The sequence below is a fragment of the Mchenga conophoros genome, linkage group LG3 (assembly GCF_057382185.1).
Source record: "Mchenga conophoros isolate Kocher_MC1m ecotype Shallow Benthic linkage group LG3, M_conophoros_male_GT1.1, whole genome shotgun sequence".
Classification (NCBI taxonomy): domain Eukaryota; kingdom Metazoa; phylum Chordata; class Actinopteri; order Cichliformes; family Cichlidae; genus Mchenga; species Mchenga conophoros.
In genome coordinates this window covers 81,311,409-81,318,013 of record NC_140528.1, presented here as the reverse complement: position 1 = coordinate 81,318,013, position 6,605 = coordinate 81,311,409, and positions in this window count along the sequence as shown.

The window sequence follows — 6,605 nt, the reverse complement described above, 5'->3', positions numbered from 1 at the left end:
GGCTGGTTAGTTATTTAATGGTTTCAACCTAGTTTATTTGATCTAAAACTTCAGTGCACGGTTGCAGGGATCAGCTGACACAGATCGCTGGCACAGGCTGGTTAGTTATTTAATGGTTTCAGCTTAGTTTATCTAAAACTTCAGTGCACGGTTGCAGGGATCAGCTGACACAGATCGCTGGTACAGGCTGGTTAGTTATTTAATGGTTTCAGCCAAGTTTATCTAAAACTTCAGTGCACGGTTGCAGGGATCAGATGACAAAGATAGCTGGCACAGGCTGGTTAGTTATTTAATGGTTTCAGCTTAGTTTATCTAAAACTTCAGTGCACGGTTGCAGGGATCAGCTGACACAGATCGCTGGCACAGGCTGGTTAGTTATTTAATGGTTTAGGTTTGGTTTATTTAATCTAAAACTTCAGTGCACGGTTGCAGGGATCAGCTGACACAGAATCGCTGGTACAGACTGGTTAGTTATTTAATGGTTTCAGCTTAGTTTATCTAAAACTTCAGTGCACGGTTGCAGGGATCAGCTGACACAGATCGCTGGCACAGGCTGGTTAGTTATTTAATGGTTTAGGTTTGGTTTATTTAATCTAAAACTTCATTGCACGGTTGCAGGGATCAGCTGACACAGATCGCTGGCACAGGCTGGTTAGTTATTTAATGGTTTAGGTTTGGTTTATTTGATCTAAAATTTCAGTCCACGTTCGCAGGGATCAGCTGACACAGATCGCTGGTACAGACTGGTTAGTTATTTAATGGTTTCAGCTTAGTTTATTTTATCTAAAACTTCAGTCCACGTTCGCAGGGATCAGCTGACAAAGATCGCTGGCACAGGCTGGTTAGTTATTTAATGGTTTCAGCTTAGTTTATTTGATCTAAAACTTCAGTGCATGGTCGCAAAGATCAGCTGACACAGATCCCTGGCACAGGCTGGTTAGTTATTTAATGGTTTCAGCTTACTTTATTTTCTGTAAAACTTCAGTGCACAGTTGCAGGGATCAGCTAACACAGATCCCTGACACACGCTGGTTAGTTATTTAATGGTTTCAACTTAGTTTATTTTCTCTAAAACTTCAGTGCACGGTCGCAGGGATCAGCTGACACAGATCGCTGGTTAGTTATTTAATGGTTTCAGCTTAGTTTATTTGATTTACAACTTCAGTCCACGTTCGCAGGGATCAGCTGACACAGATCTCTGGCACAGCCTGGTTGGTTATTTAATGGTTTCAGCTTAGTTTATTTGATCTAAAACTTCAGTGCACGGTTGCAGGGATCAGCTGACACAGATCGCTGGCACAGGCTGGTTAGTTATTTAATAGTTTCAACTTAGTTTATTTGATCTAAAACTTCAGTGCACGGTTGCAGGGATCAGCTGACACAGATCGCTGGCACAGGCTGGTTAGTTATTTAATGGTTTCAGCTTAGTTTATCTAAAACTTCAGTGCACGGTTGCAGGAATCAGCTGGCACAGATCGCTGGCACATGCTGGTTAGTTATTTAATGGTTTCAGCTTAGTTTATTTTATCTAAAACTTCAGTGCACGGTTGCAGGGATCAGCTGACACAGATCGCTGGCACAGGCTGGTTAGTTATTTAATGGTTTCAGCTTAGTTTATTTTATCTAAAACTTCAGTGCACGGTTGCAGGGATCAGCTGACACAGATCGCTGGCACAGGCTGGTTAGTTATTTAATGGTTTCAGCTTAGTTTATGTAAGACTTCAGTGCACGGTTGCAGGGATCAGCTGACACAGATCGCTGGCACAGGCTGGTTAGTTATTTAATGGTTTCAACTTAGTTTATTTGATCTAAAACTTCAGTGCACGGTTGCAGGGATCAGCTGACACAGATCGCTGGCACAGGCTGGTTAGTTATTTAATAGTTTCAACTTAGTTTATTTGATCTAAAACTTCAGTGCACGGTTGCAGGGATCAGCTGACACAGATCGCTGGCACAGGCTGGTTAGTTATTTAATGGTTTCAGCTTAGTTTATCTAAAACTTCAGTGCACGGTTGCAGGGATCAGCTGACACAGATCACTGGTACAGGGTGGTTAGTTATTTAATGGTTTCAGCCAAGTTTATCTAAAACTTCAGTGCACGATTGCAGGGATCAGATGACAAAGATAGCTGGCACAGGCTGGTTAGTTATTTAATGGTTTCAGCTTAGTTTATCTAAAACTTCAGTGCACGGTTGCAGGGATCAGCTGACACAGATCGCTGGCACAGGCTGGTTAGTTATTTAATGGTTTAGGTTTGGTTTATTTGATCTAAAACTTCAGTCCACGTTCGCAGGGATCAGCTGACACAGATCGCTGGTACAGACTGGTTAGTTATTTAATGGTTTCAGCTTAGTTTATTTTATCTAAAACTTCAGTCCACGTTCGCAGGGATCAGCTGACAAAGATCGCTGGCACAGGCTGGTTAGTTATTTAATGGTTTCAGCTTAGTTTATTTGATCTAAAACTTCAGTGCATGGTCGCAAAGATCAGCTGACACAGATCCCTGGCACAGGCTGGTTAGTTATTTAATGGTTTCAGCTTACTTTATTTTCTGTAAAACTTCAGTGCACAGTTGCAGGGATCAGCTAACACAGATCCCTGACACACGCTGGTTAGTTATTTAATGGTTTCAACTTAGTTTATTTTCTCTAAAACTTCAGTGCACGGTCGCAGGGATCAGCTGACACAGATCGCTGGTTAGTTATTTAATGGTTTCAGCTTAGTTTATTTGATTTACAACTTCAGTCCACGTTCGCAGGGATCAGCTGACACAGATCTCTGGCACAGCCTGGTTGGTTATTTAATGGTTTCAGCTTAGTTTATTTGATCTAAAACTTCAGTGCACGGTTGCAGGGATCAGCTGACACAGATCGCTGGCACAGGCTGGTTAGTTATTTAATAGTTTCAACTTAGTTTATTTGATCTAAAACTTCAGTGCACGGTTGCAGGGATCAGCTGACACAGATCGCTGGCACAGGCTTGTTAGTTATTTAATGGTTTCAGTTTAGTTTATCTAAAACTTCAGTGCACGGTTGCAGGAATCAGCTGACACAGATCGGTGGCACAGGCTGGTTAGTTATTTAATGGTTTCAGCTTAGTATATTTTATCTAAAACTTCAGTGCACGGTTGCAGGGATCAGCTGACACAGATCGCTGGCACAGGCTGGTTAGTTATTTAATGGTTTCAGCTTAGTTTATTTTATCTAAAACTTCAGTGCACGGTTGCAGGGATCAGCTGACACAGATCGCTGGCACAGGCTGGTTAGTTATTTTGTGGTTTCAGCTTAGTTTATTTTGATCTAAGACTTCAGTCCACGTTCGCAGGGATCAGCTGAAACAGATCGCTGTCACAGGCTGGTCAGTTATTTAATGGTTTCAGCTTAGTTTATCTAAGACTTCAGTGCATGGTTGCAGGGATCAGCTGACACAGATCGCTGGCACAGGCTGGTTAGTTATTTAATGGTTTCAACTTAGTTTATTTGATCTAAAACTTCAGTGCACGGTTGCAGGGATCAGCTGACACAGATCGCTGGCACAGGCTGGTTAGTTATTTAATAGTTTCAACTTAGTTTATTTGATCTAAAACTTCAGTGCACGGTTGCAGGGATCAGCTGACACAGATCGCTGGCACAGGCTGGTTAGTTATTTAATGGTTTCAGCTTAGTTTATCTAAAACTTCAGTGCACGGTTGCAGGGATCAGCTGACACAGATCGCTGGTACAGGCTGGTTAGTTATTTAATGGTTTCAACTTAGTTTATTTGATCTAAAACTTCAGTGCACGGTTGCAGGGATCAGCTGACACAGATCGCTGGCACAGGCTGGTTAGTTATTTAATGGTTTCAGCTTAGTTTATCTAAAACTTCAGTGCACGGTTGCAGGGATCAGCTGACACAGATCGCTGGCACAGGCTGGTTAGTTATTTAATGGTTTCAGCTTAGTTTATCTAAAACTTCAGTGCACGGTTGCAGGGATCAGCTGACACAGATCGCTGGTACAGGCTGGTTAGTTATTTAATGGTTTCAGCCAAGTTTATCTAAAACTTCAGTGCACGGTTGCAGGGATCAGATGACAAAGATAGCTGGCACAGGCTGGTTAGTTATTTAATGGTTTCAGCTTAGTTTATCTAAAACTTCAGTGCACGGTTGCAGGGATCAGCTGACACAGATCGCTGGCACAGGCTGGTTAGTTATTTAATGGTTTAGGTTTGGTTTATTTAATCTAAAACTTCAGTGCACGGTTGCAGGGATCAGCTGACACAGAATCGCTGGTACAGACTGGTTAGTTATTTAATGGTTTCAGCTTAGTTTATCTAAAACTTCAGTGCACGGTTGCAGGGATCAGCTGACAAAGATCGCTGGCACAGGCTGGTTAGTTATTTAATGGTTTAGGTTTGGTTTATTTAATCTAAAACTTCATTGCACGGTTGCAGGGATCAGCTGACACAGATCGCTGGCACAGGCTGGTTAGTTATTTAATGGTTTAGGTTTGGTTTATTTGATCTAAAATTTCAGTCCACGTTCGCAGGGATCAGCTGACACAGATCGCTGGTACAGACTGGTTAGTTATTTAATGGTTTCAGCTTAGTTTATTTTATCTAAAACTTCAGTCCACGTTCGCAGGGATCAGCTGACAAAGATCGCTGGCACAGGCTGGTTAGTTATTTAATGGTTTCAGCTTAGTTTATTTGATCTAAAACTTCAGTGCATGGTCGCAAAGATCAGCTGACACAGATCCCTGGCACAGGCTGGTTAGTTATTTAATGGTTTCAGCTTACTTTATTTTCTGTAAAACTTCAGTGCACAGTTGCAGGGATCAGCTAACACAGATCCCTGACACACGCTGGTTAGTTATTTAATGGTTTCAACTTAGTTTATTTTCTCTAAAACTTCAGTGCACGGTCGCAGGGATCAGCTGACACAGATCGCTGGTTAGTTATTTAATGGTTTCAGCTTAGTTTATTTGATTTACAACTTCAGTCCACGTTCGCAGGGATCAGCTGACACAGATCTCTGGCACAGCCTGGTTGGTTATTTAATGGTTTCAGCTTAGTTTATTTGATCTAAAACTTCAGTGCACGGTTGCAGGGATCAGCTGACACAGATCGCTGGCACAGGCTGGTTAGTTATTTAATGGTTTCAGCTTAGTTTATCTAAAACTTCAGTGCACGGTTGCAGGGATCAGCTGACACAGATCGCTGGCACAGGCTGGTTAGTTATTTAATGGTTTCAGCTTAGTTTATTTTATCTAAAACTTCAGTGCACGGTTGCAGGGATCAGCTGACACAGATCGCTGGCACAGGCTGGTTAGTTATTTTGTGGTTTCAGCTTAGTTTATTTTGATCTAAGACTTCAGTCCACGTTCGCAGGGATCAGCTGAAACAGATCGCTGTCACAGGCTGGTCAGTTATTTAATGGTTTCAGCTTAGTTTATCTAAGACTTCAGTGCATGGTTGCAGGGATCAGCTGACACAGATCGCTGGCACAGGCTGGTTAGTTATTTAATGGTTTCAACTTAGTTTATTTGATCTAAAACTTCAGTGCACGGTTGCAGGGATCAGCTGACACAGATCGCTGGCACAGGCTGGTTAGTTATTTAATAGTTTCAACTTAGTTTATTTGATCTAAAACTTCAGTGCACGGTTGCAGGGATCAGCTGACACAGATCGCTGGCACAGGCTGGTTAGTTATTTAATAGTTTCAACTTAGTTTATTTGATCTAAAACTTCAGTGCACGGTTGCAGGGATCAGCTGACACAGATCGCTGGCACAGGCTGGTTAGTTATTTAATGGTTTCAGCTTAGTTTATCTAAAACTTCAGTGCACGGTTGCAGGGATCAGCTGACACAGATCGCTGGTACAGGCTGGTTAGTTATTTAATGGTTTCAGCCAAGTTTATCTAAAACTTCAGTGCACGGTTGCAGGGATCAGATGACAAAGATAGCTGGCACAGGCTGGTTAGTTATTTAATGGTTTCAGCTTAGTTTATCTAAAACTTCAGTGCACGGTTGCAGGGATCAGCTGACACAGATCGCTGGCACAGGCTGGTTAGTTATTTAATGGTTTAGGTTTGGTTTATTTAATCTAAAACTTCAGTGCACGGTTGCAGGGATCAGCTGACACAGAATCGCTGGTACAGACTGGTTAGTTATTTAATGGTTTCAGCTTAGTTTATCTAAAACTTCAGTGCACGGTTGCAGGGATCAGCTGACACAGATCGCTGGCACAGGCTGGTTAGTTATTTAATGGTTTAGGTTTGGTTTATTTAATCTAAAACTTCATTGCACGGTTGCAGGGATCAGCTGACACAGATCGCTGGCACAGGCTGGTTAGTTATTTAATGGTTTAGGTTTGGTTTATTTGATCTAAAATTTCAGTCCACGTTCGCAGGGAACAGCTGACACAGATCGCTGGTACAGACTGGTTAGTTATTTAATGGTTTCAGCTTAGTTTATTTTATCTAAAACTTCAGTCCACGTTCGCAGGGATCAGCTGACAAAGATCGCTGGCACAGGCTGGTTAGTTATTTAATGGTTTCAGCTTAGTTTATTTGATCTAAAACTTCAGTGCATGGTCGCAAAGATCAGCTGACACAGATCCCTGGCACA